The 17,770-nt window shown below is 39.9% G+C and overlaps 1 protein-coding gene across 2 annotated transcripts in view; it reads right to left on the reverse strand.

The window, feature by feature from the left end:
- The window catches only part of LOC136863962 (dual specificity protein phosphatase CDC14C), a 451,301-nt gene that overhangs the window by 155,076 nt on the left and 278,455 nt on the right, over positions 1 to 17,770 (reverse strand). The gene's annotated exons all lie outside the window — the stretch shown is intronic.

Raw genomic sequence — 17,770 nt, forward strand, 5'->3', positions numbered from 1 at the left:
CCAATAATAGTATAAAATCAGTCCCTACAATAAGTGACGTACAAGTGTATAATAGTCCGTCGATTTATTCATTTCGATGGTTTTGTCAGACTTAATACGCGAGAGCACATTCTGTCTCGCTAAGCCATCCAAGCAAAGTTATACGAGTAGTTTTCCCGACTACTGATATCGTGATCATAGACACGGGACCTCTAGTCATACGTGGATGCCAAACCTATTGGGTATGATATTTCTCTTCCAAGAATCTACACGAGTGACCAAAAGTTAAGCATAATCACTAAACGAGGCCATACCGCCTGATAGGAATGTCAGACGGATTGCTGAACAAACGGAAACTGGCACACACACCATATGTCACACAACTTGTCCAAAAAAACAGTGTCAGAAAGGTTCTTACAGGTAAGGTATACATTTGACAACAACTAATAAAACATGGCAATGTCGTCCACAACAAAATATGCTGTTAACAGGGGGTATGGTTACCCTACCGGCCACACATGCTTCGCAGCGATGTGGCATGCTCTCTATCAGATGGCCCATGAGCTCTTGTGGCAGTCGATTCCATTCCTCCGAAAGGGAAATGCGAAGGTCTTGGGAGGATCCTTGGTTGAGGCTGACTGAATGCAATTCGCCTCTCCAATGCATCCCAGGTATGTTCTATAGGATTCAAATCCGCAGACCTCGCTGGCCAGTCCATGTGATATTAGAAATTCATCCACCAGAGCAGCGCGGTGCGGTCGGGCATTATCGTCCATTAAGAGGAAGTCTGGACCAACCGCACCTCTGAAGAGTCGAACATGTGGTCTCAGTACCTCATCCCTCTATCTCCGAGCGTTAACAGTGTTCCTCGGACCACCTATGAAGTTGTGCAGATCCGTGCGGCCATTCAACGTGATGCCGCCCCACACCATGACGCCACCACCACCATACTGGTCCCATTCAACGATGCTCTTGTGGTTGTATCGGCTACCCGGTTCTCTCCAGATTAATGTGCGACGGGAATCGTTCTGCAAACTGAAGCGGGATTCATCTGTGAAGAACACATGCCTCCATTCATTCAGGGTCCAGTTTCGATGTTGACGGCTCCACAGTAAACGGGCCCGTCTCTGTGCTGGGGTGAGCGGGACGCACACCACTGGACGTCGGGCAAACAGCCATGCTGTTCTGAGCCTCCGGTACACAGTTTGCCACCCCTCAGGCGGGTGCAAGCTCTGCCGACCACTGTCTTGCAGGTGCACTCCGATTTAGTCGGACGGTTAACGCCAGATATCGGTCCTGCTGTGGGGTGGTTACCCTTGGTCAACTTGGTACTGGCCTGCGATTAACATCTCCTGTGTCTCGAAATCGTCTCCAAAGCCTAGAAATGACACTTTGTGGCATATTCAAGGATACGGCGACTTCGGTCTGTGTCTGGCCTGCTTCCAGGCGGCCCAGTATTCTACCCTGTAAAACGGGATCCAAAAGGCGTCGTTGTACCATTATGTCGCCACGTTCACCACGAGGCTACACTCCGCACACTATAACAGCGCAAACACGACTGAGGGAATATGGGGTGCAGGCATTGGCTGTTAGTGTTGGCTACCGAGTGCATGATTCGAAGCAGTGTATCGATTTATTCGTCGTGCCGAGCTTCCGCTGCAGCGAGACATAGAGTGAGCCATGTCACACAGAAAGAATCGTACGCAGTCACGGATCAGTGAGACACAACACAAACACACGTTTCATTATCGGTACACTGGACATTGGCGGGGAGCCGAACTTCCTCTGAAGTAATAGGCCTACATACGGAGTCATGGTACACTGAAAGAATCGTACGCTATAATGGACTCTAAAGCTCAGCTCATTTGAAAATAATACCCACTTTCATTCACTGCCCTCTTCTTACAGGGAGTTTTAAATAACAGATGGATTTATTTGCAGTGTTGAAAAGGTAGTCAAAACATAATTCCAAAGTTCCTAGCTTGTAAGTAGGTAGGCTACTAGGTCATTCATTCTATTTACCGTATTAGTTTAATCAATCAGTATTTTTATAACTAGCCTGGCTGAGTGGCTCAGACGATTGAGGCGCTGGCCTTCTGAACCCAACTTGGCAGGTTCGATCCTGGCTCAGTGCGATGGTATTTGAAGGTGTTCAGCCTCGTGTCGGCAGATTTACTGGCACGAAAAAGATATCATGCGGGACTAAATTCCGGCACCTCGACGTCTCCAAAAACCATAATAAAAGATGTCAATGGGACGTAAAGCCAATAACATTATTATCTAGCCTACCCTATGACCGAGTCATGCTCATGACCACTCGAAATTGCCTGTTTTATAATCGGAAGAACCGTTCCGTATTCTCAGTTCGTATTTCACATCACTGCACAATACTTCAATAATCGAATCACGAGATCACCGGTGTACGTGGACAGTTAATAAGTGAGTGCACTGATGCAATAGCTTAAATAAAAAGGATGTTTCACTCAGAAAATCAGTGGGGTACTGTACATCTCATGTAGGTAGCCTATACAAAATACTGTATGACGATTTAAAAATCCTCTGCTGGTAGAAATACATTTTCAAGGATGACCGAGCTAGTTGGCCATGCATTTAGGGTCGCGTAGCTATGAGCTTGCATTCGGAGGATGAATCAATCAATCAATCAATCAATCAATCAATCAATCAATCAATCAATGGATCGGAGGTGGCTTGCAAAAGCCAAAGCAAAGGGTTTCGGCTAAGAAGACTAGGATCACTCCGGAAATTTCATTTATTTACTTATTTGATATAGCCTATGGAGGGCTATTTTACACTAATAATAGTCAGTTTAAATAAGAATAAAAGATAACAATTGGTATAAACAATATTAAATATCAACAGAAAATCATTAAGGCAAATGAACAGATGTTTAGTAAATGTTGATGTATTTAGGAAAAGACATCAATTGGAATTTGGCAGTTTAATGTGACTGCTGGCAGTAATGATGCTCTGCCTTTTTTATGATTCATGAGTGATGAAAGCGAAGGAACTTGGACCAAAGTCGGAGTGGTAGATATAGGATATCTGGCCAAAAATAAATAAATAAATAAATAAATAAATAAATAAATAAATAAATAAATAAATAAATAAATAAATAAATAAACACAGAAGTTCTAAATCTCACATGCTTGCCCAGTTACGATTCGATCTCCTGGGAAGACACGATAACCGTCAGTAATTTGACTGTGCTTACAGGTAGTCTGTGGAAAGAGACAACGACCAAGTACGGAAAATTCGTTATGTGCTGTGTAAAGTTCTGTGGCGCGTTTGAGATGGCCTTGCGTGGGCATGACGAAACAAGTGAATCATCGAATCCTGGCATATTTTGAGGCCTCGTCAATTTTAGTTCTGAAATTGACGTTGCATTGAGAGACCATCTGTCCAAAGCTACTGTTTTCAAAGGCACCTCGAAAGACATTCAGAATGATTTGCTTTCGTGCATGTATGAAATCTGTCGTGAGGAAAAAAAAAGAAATCACCACAGCGCACTTCATTTCGGTAATCGCAGATGAGACCACCGATATATCAACTACAGCACAATTTGTTATAATTCTTCCCAACGGTAAGCCAGTTGAAAGATTCTGGGGTTTCCTCTACCCTCTAGTCATGATGCTAAGACAATAGCGGAGTGTATAAAATTTTCTTTGAGGGAAGTTGTGGATAATAGAGATAAGTTGATTTCACAAGGTTACGATGGAGCAAATGTAATGAGTGGTCACCACTCAGGGTGCAAGTTCTCATCAGGGAAGATTTTAGGCATGCACATTATGTGCACCGTTATGCCCATTCTCTGAACTTAGTCATGGCATAGGTGACAGGGGGGAGGGGAGATATTGGGGGGGGGGGATTTTTCCTTCTGTTGAAGCCCCAGTGACGAATGTCACGCGCCGCCACTGTTTCATCTTGTATATAAACAGTAGCTTTGAGCCTCCGTGGCGCAGACGGCAGCGCGTCGGCCTCTCACCGCTGGATACCGTAGTTCAAATCACGGTCACTCCATGTGAGATTTGTGCTGGACAAAGCGGAGCCGGGACAGGTTTTTCTCCGGGTACTCCGGTCGGTTTTCCCTGTCATCTTTCATTCCAACAACACTCTCCATTCTCATTTCATAGCATCTATCAGTTATTAATATATCACTTTGGGAGTGGCGACCCCCCCGTACTAACAGCCTATATATGCTTCGTTCATTACATCCCTGACCCGGTCAATGACTGGAAAACAGGTTGTAGGTTTTCATTTTCATAAACAGTAGCTTTCTAAACCCGTAACGCAAACTTCCATCCACTGCTCATGGCCAGGAACTAGCAAGTCAGTGCAAAACTTGAGTGAACAGTGCCCTGAGCTGTACATATGGATTTCTACATCGAGCAAGTGGTTGTGCAGTTCGAATCAGGTAGCGGTGAGCTTGCATTCGGGATATAGGGGGTTCGAACTCCACTGTTGGCAGCCCTGAATATGGTTTTCCGTGGTTTCCCATTTTCACACCAAGCAAAAGTATCTTAATTAAGGCAACATTCGCTTCCTTTCCACTCCTAGCCCATTCCTATCCGATCGTCGCCATAAGACCTCCGTGTCGGTGCGATCTAAAGCAGACTGTAATAATAATAATAATAATAATAATAATAATAATAATAATAATAATAATAATAATAATAATAATAATGGATTTCTGCGCGTTATGAGTAGGGGTAAACTTTTATTTAGGCGTAAACGTACAGTCATAATTTATTTATTTATTTATTTATTTATTTATTTATTTGTCTTTTTGAAAGTACACAGGCAGTAAGCCCAACACAGTACCTTCTTAACACAACAGTACTTATAATGCATACATGTAAGTAAAGATAAATACATAATAATAATGCTGAAGATAATAGACTACAGACAAGGAAGAAGAATGAATGGAAAACACATATACAGAGAAAATGACAATCCAGAGTACAACATTGATTATTTCTACACTATAAAAATACAGGAATTGAAACAAGGATATAATAAAGTAGTAAGTGACTATATTAATAAATAAGTTAAAGAGCACCTATTTTGTAGAAAAGGAGTGTGAATTTATAAATTAGAAACACAGACCTTTAAATGTGAATTAATGACAGTGTGTGATTCTGAAAATAAATCTATTCCTGCAGCATATGTGTTGTAAAATCGTAGCATTTTAATAAATGGCGAGTTCAAGTGATGAGATGTTCTTGATCTTGGAACTTGAAATACTGTGTTCATGCGAGCTCCAGCTCGTGGAACATGAAGGGAGATAAAATTGAGCAGTCCTATGGAATTAAATTTATTTCTTACGATTTTGTTTAACGTTTTTAGAGAAATAATTATTCTTCTGTTGCGCAACGACGTGAGGTTAAAGTTACTTCTTAAATACCGTGTTGATGTATCAAAAGGGCAAAATGTCTCATTTGTTTTATAATACAGATACCGCAAAAACTTGTTTTGAACAACTTCAATAGTATGTATTTGTTCGTTAGAACATGGGTCCCAAATTACAGATGCATATTCTAATTTACTCCTAACAAGGCTATTAAATAACTGAATAACAATCGATGATTGAGTAAATAATTTAGAACTCCTTATTATAAACCCGAGCATACGGTTGGCCTCGTTCGTTATTTTTGTAATAGGGTCGTTGAATGTTAATTTTTCATCAAATATTCAAAATTTCAAATCAATCAATACTGATCTGCATTTAGGGCAGTCGCCCACGTGGCAGATTCCCTATCTGTTGCTTTCCTAGCTTTTTCCTAAATGATTTCAAAGAAATTGGAAATTTATTGAACATCTCCCTTGGTAAGTTATTCCAATCCCTAACTCCCCTTCCTATAAATGAATATTTGCCCCAGTTTGTCCTCTTGAATTCCAACTTTATCTTCATATCGTGATCTTTCCTACTTTTATAAACGCCATTCAAACTTATTCGTCTACTAATGTCATTCCACGCCATCTCTCCGCTGACAGCTCGGAACATACCACTTAGTCTAGCAGCTCTTCTTCTTTCTCTCAATTCTTCCCAACCCAAACATTGCAACATTTTCGTAACGCTACTCTTTTGTCGGAAATCACCCAGAACAAATCGAGCTGCTTTTCTTTGGATTTTTTCCAGTTCTTGAATCAGGTAATCCTGGTGAGGGTCCCATACACTGGAACCATACTCTAGTTGGGGTCTTACCAGAGACTTATATGCACTCTCCTTTACATCCTTACTACAACCCCTAAACACCCTCATAACCATGTGTAGAGATCGGTACCCTTTATTTACAATCCCATTTATGTGATTACCCCAGTGAAGATCTTTCCTTATATTAACACCTAGATACTTACAATGATCCCCAAAAGGAACTTTCACCCCATCAACACAGTAATTAAAACTCAGAGGACTTTTCCTATTTGTGAAACTCACAACCTGACTTTTAGCCCCGTTTATCAACATACCATTGCCTGCTGTCCATCTCACAACATTTTCGAGGTCACGTTGCAGTTGCTCACAATCTTGTAACTTATTTATCACTCTATAGAGAATAACATCATCCGCAAAAAGCCTAAGTCTCTTATTGCCGAAACTATTTCTAGTTTGGTATCTTTTATATAGTACGACGCAATCGTACCTTTCTTTTTCCTGGTAAAAGTTACTGATTTAGCCTACATTTCTTTACATTAAGAGACATATGATTCATATCGCACCATTGTACAACACAGTCAATGTCCTGCTGTAGCTCATCCTCATCCTTCTTGTGATGTACAACTTTAAATAGTTTTACATCGTCAGCAAATAGCAAACAACCGGCATGACGAAGATTATTCGGCAAGTCGTTAATCAAAATTAAAAATAGAACGGGACCCAAATTAGATCCTTGAGGAACACCGGAGTAACTAATGAAGTTGTATGAGATTTCGCCTTTAAAAGACACAAACTGACGTCGATTTTTCAGGTAAGTACTACACCCTTCCGGGCTTCGAATGGATGACCCACGCATAAGAATGCCTCCACGTAACGGGGTAAACACCCACGGATGAGATTGGATTGAAGAGCGGCAATTCGACCCGTTCTTCAATCCAATCTCACCCGTGGGTGTTTACCCCGTTACGTGGAGACATTCTTATGCGTGGGTCATCCATTCGAAGCCCGGAAGGGTGTATACTTGGCGCCCAGAGTGGGGCTTGGCTCTTGCTCTGTCCTCCCTTTGTTTTGCAGGCGCTCTTTCGTGGGTTCCGTTCTGGCCGGACGCCGCTCGATCCCCTTCGCCCATACTGCTACCAATGACGCGACCTTTAGGAGTAATTTTAATGGAGTAGAAAGGCACATATCATTCCCATGAGCTGTACAGGACACTGTACGGTTTCAGTACATAACATTCGAAGTAGTGGTTTCGAGAACCCAAACTGGTGCATTTTTTGGACAAGAATTTTATGATCTACCTTGTCGAATGCTTTTTCGAAGTCTGTATTTTCAACATCCGTTCTTCCGTTGTTATCCAATACATCATACAATGTCTGAGTAAATCCTACAAGATTTGTAATAACAGATCTATTAGGCAAAAATCCATGCTGATATTCTGAAATACCTGCCTTAATGTGATTATAGATCTTAAAATATAATATATGTTCGTATACTTTTGCAAAGGCATCAATAATGGAAATAGGGCGGTAGTTGGGTATATTTTCACGAACGCCTGCCTTCGGAACTGGTGTAATTTTTTATATTTTCCACCTTTCAGGGAAGCAAGACTTTTTTAATGAAAGGTTGAAAATGAAGGTTAGCTGTGGAACCAGTAGTTCAGCACATCTTTTAATTATATATCTGGACCGCTTGCCTTTTTAGGTTTTAGTTTTCCATTAATGACTCTTTTTACCTCCTCTTCTGATGGTAGGTAAGTGTTATACTGCACGAAGGCAGGTCCGAACCTCCGCAGAGGTGTTCCTGAGCCGGAGTTTACGTGCGGTAGGGTGGCCAGTTCCTTTCTGCTCCTCCAATCCCTTACCCCCACCAACAGTGCGTGGCAACCCATCCTACTTCTGACCACGCCCAATGTTGCTTAACTTCGGAGATCTCACGGGATCCGGTGTTTCAACACGGCTACGGTCGTTGGCCCTCTTATGATATAGAAGTAATATTGAGCACATCCATAGTTGGTAATACAGGAATCTCATCCAAGTCCATGTTATCGATATTATAATTTTAAGTCCGGAATGGTATACACCGATGAGAAATATTGCGCAATATTTCCAGTTTCATACCTGTTGTCGTTATAGAAATAGGCATTATCACCTATTCGCGTTTCTCTTTTACTACTAGTAAACGTCCAGAAATTATTGATATTGTGTTTTATTCCATTTTCTAAATTGTGAGTATATATTTTATATGCAATGTTTATTTTAGTTCACTTCTAAGCTGCCTAAATCGATCGTCATAATATTTTGAAAACTTTCTCTTCCTAGCACATTTCTTTTTTCGCTTTAGAGTTTGGATAATATCATGTGTAAACCATACGGGATATTTGGATTTCTGAGTGAGATTCCTCTTGGGAATGCATACATCAAAACATTTGTAGAGTGAAGTGTAAAAGAAATCTACTGCATGGTCAACGTTCTCAAAGGAATACAACGGGTTCCAGTCAAAGTCACGCACTTCAGAGTAAAGTTCCATAAAATCTGCATTTTTGAAGTCGTAATATTCACGGCATATGTTCTTAAAAAGGGGAAGTTTTCTGGTTGGTAACGATAATAAAGAGAGTGCGGGATGATGCAAATCTTCTGGTACCAGTACGAATTCTTCATGTTTTATATTAACTGGTATGTTGGCCAAAACCAAGTCTAGTGTTCTAGAGTTAAAATTGAGAACATTGTTATATGATTTCAATCCTAAATACGACATGAAATTTGCTAGACTACGACTGGCCGTTGATCCTTCAGTAAAATTATAATTTACATCATTAATTTCAGCTAAATTAAAATCACCCATAATGATGCAATCGGACATAAGGTGATCAGTTTTCGACATAGTTAATGTAATCCTGATATACCCGGTACAGAGTAGCCAGAAGAGGGAGTTATATAGACAACATTTATAAATAACTTTCGCCTGTTACCGAGAATTTGAAGAGCAAGAGATTCGCATTGTTGACTATTGTAAACAGAGGATAGCTTTACACGATATCCCTTTTTTAACAGCTATTAATACTCCACCTCCACGTGACTTTCCTGTTAGTGATGTGTCCCTATCATTTCTAAATACTACATATCGATCATCGAATAATTCACTATCAAATACATCATTCGCCAAGAACGTTTCAGTTAACACTAGTACATCAAATGAACAGCAAAGGAGATTTTGAAGAAATAACTCGCACTTGGTTCGAAGTCCTCTAACGTTTCGGTAGTAAATTGACAAATTGTTCACAGACATTTAAAAGGCAATAAAAATGTTAAATAAAATGTAGAAGTTAACAAATGACTGATCATTGGAAAATATTCAAACATTAAGGGTAGTAAAGGAAACCAAAACGCATTACAGTTTACCTAAATCTTCGACACTACAAAGGACATGAACAGGACTACCGTCTTCTTTCCTGATAATTATTTTTCCACTGTTGTTAACCCATAGATATTTATAATCTTTGTCGTGCTGCAGCTGTTTTGCCTTAGCAAACAGAATTCTCCTCCCTGGGGATAAGGACTGATTAATACACACAGGATCAGCAACTGTAAAGCCCAGGTGAGAAGTGGATAAGTTTCTTTCGATTTTTCGCCTCTCAAGGAGCTGTTCCTTATGACATCTGCGAACGAACTTCACAATAATGCCTGCAGTTGGACGATTGTTGACCTTTTTTAATCTAGGGTAAGCATCAATCATGTCCTCTTTAAGCTCAACATCTAAGACACTAGCGACATTTATGACTGTCTGAACAACGTTTTCATTGGGAACCTCGGGAACACCATATATTTCAAGAGTATTTACCCTAGAATATTGTTCACTGTCATCATATCGGATCGAAAGGCCATTTACTGTTTTCTGGAGCCGCTGATTTTCGGATAACAGATTGTCAATTATTGTTTGCTGTCTTGCTATTATTGCTTGCTGATTATCAAGAAGTTTCTGATGCTCATCTAATCTCTCGTGGCAGACATTAATTGAATTACCTAGCTGTCTTTCAATATCAGTAGTTGATTTCCTTAGAGCTGGCATATCCTCCTTCAGAGTAACCAGAAGTTCATAGATGTCACCAACAGATGGCATCTCAGCTACTGACATTTCATCACTCACAGTGCTCGATCTTTTTTTACTATGACAAGCTTTGCACCTCCATTTATGATCACTGGATGAGAGTAACTTCAAGTCTCTGTCTTGGAGATTTACACATTTAGAATGAAACCAATTACTGCAATTAAAACGCTGTATTTTAGCAGTGGTATCCTGCCTGGATACGGATTTTCCACACTCCAAACAGGTGCTCATCGCAAGCGTAGGCAAGGTCGATATTTTGAACAAACAGTGAAGAACGTACTCCGGTGTTTTGAATTCGTTGGGTTTGCAACACTGACCGCCTAATGTTTACATACTATATCCTTTATAAAGAATACAAATTAAACTAGTATTGCGGCTATCTGTCCGCCTCTGTGGTGTAGTGGTTAGCGTGATTAGCTGCCACCCCCGGAGGCCCGGGTTGGATTCCCGGCTCTGCCACGAAATTTGAAAAGTGGTATGAGGGCTGGAACAGGGTCCACTCAGCCTCGGGAGGTCAACTGAGTAGAGGTGGGTTCGATTCCCACCTCAGCCATCCTGGAAGTGGTTTTCCGTGGTTTCCCACTTCTCCTCCAGGCGAATGCCGGGATGGTACCTAACATAAGGCCACGGCTACTTCCTTCTCTCTTCCTTGCCTATCCCTTCCAATCTTCCCATCCCTCCACAAGGCCCTGTTCAGCATAGCAGGTGAGGCCGCCTGGGCAAGGTGGTCATTCTCCCCAGTTGTATCCCCGACCAAGAGTCTGAAGCTCCAGGACACTGCCCTTGAGGCGGTAGAGGTGGGATCCCTCGCTGTGTCCGAGGGAAAAGCCGACCCTGGAGGGTAAACAGATGATGATGATGATGATGATGATGATGATTATTATGATTACGGCTATCTACCAGCGAAACTTAGTGTTATTACTGTTCGTTGAAACTTACTACATCGGTAGACACGCCTCGAAGTCAGGAAACCAGCATAATCAGCAAAAATAACACATTTACACCGGAGCACTATTCACACACGTCCTCACTCAACCGCCATCACTATCACCCTGGATAATGGATAACTGGCTGATTTACAGTGATCACAAGCGATTCCGTGATATTTCATCGAATGCCATTTCTCCCAAGAAAATACCTAGGCCTAGTAAAGAAGAGGGTGCTAATTTAGTTGTATGATCATCTCCCGTATCTGCTTCAGCTCTCAACGGTATGGCCAATTATTCAACAAAAACAAATGTATGCAAATATAAAGACGATTATCTAAAACTAGGTTTCACTAACATTCTTATGAATAACTAAGAACGGACACAGTGTGTTCATTGCTTAGATATTTTATCCAACGATAGTTGAACCTGCAAAATATTCAAGAAACTTACAGACAACCCATCCAGATAACGTGAGTAAATTATAAACTTTTTTTAAGCGTCACGAGCTGCAATGGAAAGTAAATGTAAATTTCCTAGAAAAGCATGCTACAGTTCTTAAGAAAGCGTTAAGCGCATTCTTAGAGGTTTTAACTAGTATAATTTGCTGTCACAGGCCACTAATTATCATTATTATTAACAGAAGTTCTCGTGAGCAGGATTTGTGTGCAATCTAATGAGTAATGAGAGGGAAGGAAGAAAGAGTAAAAGGAACACAAAAAATTGTCTTCTTCAGAAGTGGGTGGGAGAGGCGGGGCCAGGGGCGAAGCGAAGGGAACCCCCCCCCCAACCCTAGGGAATTTTTACAAAATAAAATAAAAAGTGGTGACAGTAAACAAGTGAAGGTCGACTCAATGGGTTAGCTCTTATGAACATTCACAGAGATATAATTCTAAAATCAACAAATCTCTTGAACCTATTTTCTAAGAAGTCTCAGAAGAAGAATTTTAGATTGTAATCTGAACATACCATTCTTTGTAAAACTATTCACCTTCATCATATTATTCTTGCTCTGTACTTTTTTTAATGGAAAATTTTGTAGTGTATCGGTACTGCAACCTGAGTATCAACATAATTCACTTGCATTAGTGTCCTTATAATGACACTAATGCATGCGAGCACCACACACGCATAAGCACCTTCATTATGTTCTATCATAATTTTGTAACTATAACTTCCCTCATCGGCGATCCTGACTACTCTACTGGGTGGGGGCATAAAAAGTTAGCGGACGACTGCCCTAAACATTCCTGCTGGCAGGTAGGCCTTTGCGCTGACAGCCCGACCAGCAAGCACGTAACCAGCACCCACTAAGCGCGTAATGTATTAAGGGAAGTCGTAAAGGTCGAAATCGTTTAATTTTGACATTTTCATTTTTTTACACATTAGTAATATATTATTTATTCTGATTAATTTGGTATGTGTTTTATTATAATAGCCCAATATTTACTATTTTTAATTTATTTATATATATTACTGTAATCCTAATGTTTCTTTAAAAATCTTGCAAGGTTTTATAAACAGCATATCTCACGAACTATTTTGTCTAGAATGCTGTAGTTTGGCTTATATTTCAAAGGAAATCCTGATACATCAGTTGGAAAGAAGTGTTTGAAAGGAAAAACTCAAAAAAACACGAATGAATCTTTCAATAACAATGTATGGTCTAGAATCCCAAAAAATGTATTTGTGGGTAGGCTAACACTGCAGTTGGTTGTGTATAATGCAGTTCTTACATTTAATGATGGATATACTGCAAGACTACAAGTATTGAAAGATCTTCGTTTGCCAGCAGGTTTCAATATTGTCAGAGCGTTCGACAGAGAGAGAATTACGAAGACCGAAATAGCTGCAACAAACATGACCAAACAGGCTAGATCCAATAGAAGGCGAGAAGCAGTTGGTGATAAAGATGGAGATGATGATTACCAACCAGGTGGATTTTGCTAGCTGCTTTACGTCGCACCGACACAGATAGGTCTTATGACGACGATGGGGCAAGGAAGGGCTAGGAGTGAGAAGGAAGCGGCCGTGGCCTTAATTAAGGTACAGTCCCAGCATTTGACTGATGTGAAAATGGGAAACCACGGAAAACCATTTTCAGGGCTGCCGATAGTGGAGTTCGAACCTACTATCTCTCGAATACTGGATACTGGCCGCACTTAAGCGACTGCAGCTATCGAGCTCGGTTGGAGGATTTTGAAGTAAATAATTTCTGGCTTCGCTAGTTTTAAGCAACTTTTATTTTAACATCAATTTTCTGAAAATTACATCTTTCAAAATAAAACACCCGTTTTCTCAGGAACTACTGGTGGTATCTCCACAATTATTTTGCCATATAATGTATATTGTACACTGATACTGCGGATCCTCGAAGAGTCAATTTGCTCAAGTAGATAAGTAAACAAATATCTCCAAATCTTAAAACTTTAAAAGTTTACAGATGTGAAAATTGGTATTTAGAATCTCCTTTAAAAGTAAAGGAATAAGTATTTTTTCGTTTTCTGTAAATCCCAAATAGGAGGGGTGTAAAAGGGTGAATAGTGGGTTGAATGCCTTTAATGAGGATATATATATCTCAGAAACTGAATATATTACAGAACTAAAAATTTGTATATGGGATCTCTTTTAAAAATAAAGAAACGCGTATTCTCGGAAAATCCAATGAATGGGGGGGGGAAAGAATTCTAAAATTAATTGACTTAATTGTATGAGAATACATGCATCTAATAAAAACTAAAGTTGTTACGGACGTGAAAATTGGTATTTTGATCTCCTTTAAAAACAAAGAAATACGCGTTTTGTGGGGGAAACCATCTTGGGGGGGGGGGGAGTGGAAAGGAGTTGAATTCCTTTCATGAGGACACATAAATCAAAAACTGAAGAAGTTAAGAGTCGTGATAATTGCTATTTAGAAGATCCTTTACTATTAAAGAAACAAGTATTTTTTGCCGGAAAATTCACTTAAGGGGGGGGGGGAGAAGTGTGAAAGGAAGTAAAAAAAGCTAATTATTTTTATGGGGATACTTATATCTCAAAACTCAAGGTAATAGACGTGAACATTGGGGTTTGGAATCTCCTTTAAACATAAAGAAACACTCCTTTTAATTTTTTTTTGGGGGGGGGGGTAAATAAACTTAACGGCGGTGGGGTGTAAAAGGAGGTGAGACCAATTGATTTTGCTGTTCATAATGTACTTATAAGGAGCCTCCGTTGCTCACTCGGCAGCGCGCCGGCCTCTCACAGCTGGGTTCCGTGGTTCAAATCCCGGTCACTCAATGTGACATTCGTGCTGGACAAAACGGAGGCGGGACAGGTTTTTCTCCGGATACTTCGCTTTTCCCTGTCATCATTCATTCCAGCAACACTGTCCAATATTTCATTTCATTTGTCATTCATCGATCATTGCCCCAGAGGAGTGCTTCGGCAGCCGGCACAATTCCTACTGTCGCCGCTAGATGGGGCTTTATTCCTTCCATTCCTGACCCTGTCGAACGACGATGTACTTATTCTGATCATAAACCGATCTTTTTAATCTTTCCTGGGTTCGTTTTCAACAGCCAACTTTTCCTTCGGAGAACGTTCTTATATTACAGTAGATTCTCCTGGCATATGAATAAAAATTTAAACACATTTGAAATAAACGATAGGAATGAGATTGACCGTCCAATTGTTCACCTCTATAATAAGGTCAATAATGCACGGAAGTATGTCATTCGTATCGCCAGAAATCCCGCACACTTGCCTACGCGCGACATTGGTGCTGGTCACATTCTCAACAATAACAATGGCAGCAGATGTAATTTACCGCCAAGTAGCGGTCTTGCATCTTGCTGTGGGGTCCAGAACATCTATAATAATAATAATAATAATAATAATAATAATAATAATAATAATAATAATAATAATAATAATGTTCTGGACCGTCGTCAAATGTGCGGACCGCGGTGGAAACGGGTCCTGGATGGGTAATGACTAAGAATGCAGTCTGGCCGCGGGTTCAGTACCGCCAAGGCACCCAAGACGACACCACGCTGGATCTCCTGAAGGATTTGTTCCATATTAAAAATGCTTATAAGAAAAGATGGCAACGATTTAGAGACCCAACTGACAGGGTGGAATACCTGGACCTAGCCTGGGAAGTACGAAATCGATTGCTGGAAATAAAGATTGAAAAATGGGAGGAAACTTGTCATAATCTATTAGAAAACGAGTCAGATCGCGAGTTTTGGCGGATTCTCGCAGAAAACGATTCAGATCGCGAATTTCGGCTGATTATATATCTATATATATATTATATTATATATCTATATATATTATATATAATATATATATTATATATCTAAAACAACATCCAATTATAAATTTCAGTATAATACCGTAGCGAAGCACGGGTATCTTGCTAGTATTTAATAAAAAATTAGATGTTCAATGAAAAAATATTTTAAAAATTTCATTAAAGTTTTCTATACGAATAAGGTTCAGTACATTGAGGAAGAACCAATAAATAGTCTGTAATAAAATTTAATTCATATATCTAATAGATGCTGAGAAAATGGGGCATTTATGTTGTCATTTTAACATTGGCAATATCGGGCTTTACGATTCCTCTTAAGTGACGTAAATTACGCGACGAACGAAGTTGCCAACACAGTAGTCTCAGAAAGATCACCCACCAACAACACATGCATGAATCAACTACTCCAATTACTCGTAATAATGTACTTTCTTCAAAATAGATATTCAAGAGTGGGTAAAACGAACTTTCTATGGGCAACCTACCTTGAGACAGCTGTTATTCCAACTTAGTGCCTACGTTATGATGAAAAAATAAAACGCGTTGCAAATACCGCCAATTAGTTTGCCAAGATGACTGCTGCCCAACTAGATGATCTGCAGATATTACAGTGCATGTAGTAACCGTGAAATACTGTACGTAAATGTATACTAGGCTTTCTTAACTTCAGATTTCAAGTTTTAGCTCATTATTTGCATTCAAGCCTTGCTAAAGCTGAAGGAGTAGGTGAAACTGTAGACGGAAATTACAAAAGGAGGAGAGTAGTATTGGCGGGCGGCGATAAAAGTTGGTGAGCATTGATGATTTTTCTTTCTAATCAACAAAATACACCACTTGGATATAAATTGGTATTAAGTTGATACATTTTCATAAATACGAAGCTATGTATATAGTATTTTTGACATCATTCAAAATTTATTTAAAAAACCCACAACATTCTTACCTAAGACTTTATATATGTACAAAACATAAAGTGTTTAAGAAGTCGTTCTGCTGAAATGAAAGCCTTCTTGATTCTGCAACGTCAGGAACTTGCACCTCCTCATATTTCAGTGCCTTACGATAATTTAGAAAGTATTCAACGAAAATATAATAGAGCCTGGGTCAATAATAATAATAATAATAATAATAATAATAATAATAATAATAATAATAATAATAATGGCTTTACGTCCGACTAACTACTTTGTTGGTTTTTGGAGAAGCCGATGTGCCGGAATTTAGTCCCGCAGGAGTTCTTTCACGTGCCAGTGACTGTACCGACACAAGGCTGTCGTATTTGAGCGCCTTCAAATACTACCGGACTGAGCCAGGATAGAACCTACCAAGTTGGGGTCAGAAGGCTTGCGCCTCAACCGTCTGAGTCACTCAGCCCGGCACTGGGGTCAAAGGTAACATTATTTCAAATTAGTCGCAACACGATGATTACGTACAACGACTTTTTAAATGTTTTCTTAAATACAGGGTCTGGCAATTTCACTTCATATGGGAATTTATTGTAAAACAGTACTCCCTACTTAAAACAATCATATTCTGCATATTGTTTGGGTTAACGCTCTACGGTTAGGGAGCCAAACTCAACATTCGAGAGATGGGTTCGAGCCCTACCATCGGCTGTCCATTTTCTGTGGTTTCCCATTTTCACCTCCACCCAAATGCCGGGACATTTCCTATTCATAGGCCAAAGCCGATATCTTCCACCTCTTTGTCCAATTTTTTTTTCACCGTCATTCATTTCATCTTCATTAGCTACTCAACTGAGGTTTGCGTCGGGAAGGGCATCCGGCCCAAAATCATGTAATTTAATTATATCTCATTTCGTATCAAGAAACGTCACTAAGGGGCAGATATATATAATTAGAAATAGCTGTTTTAACGTTTGTTATTTCCTTACAAATTGTGCTTGTTACGGCTGGTTAACCATTTTATGTGCACTAATCAGTAAGGTAACTTTATACAGAGGGTCCCAAGAGGAATGATCAATATTCATTGATACGACAGGAACGATAATTTGAAGCACCAAACTTCATATGGACATATGCCCTATTCCGAATGGTTCCCGAGATAGGACACATTTAATATATATTTGTTTTTGGGCTAGTGGCGCTCACGTGTCTCTTACCCACACAACCTCTTTGACATTCTGAATTGGGTACAAGTTTTCCGCATGTAATGTTCGTCATAACGCGATCGTGGGACACTGATACGTGCAGAGAGGCGCCTTGTGCTAGTAGTAGGACTACGCTGCACCATTACAACAATGTGTTGCTGTTCCTGCACATGTTGTTGAAC

The sequence above is a fragment of the Anabrus simplex genome, chromosome 2 (assembly GCF_040414725.1).
Source record: "Anabrus simplex isolate iqAnaSimp1 chromosome 2, ASM4041472v1, whole genome shotgun sequence".
NCBI classification, from domain to species: domain Eukaryota; kingdom Metazoa; phylum Arthropoda; class Insecta; order Orthoptera; family Tettigoniidae; genus Anabrus; species Anabrus simplex.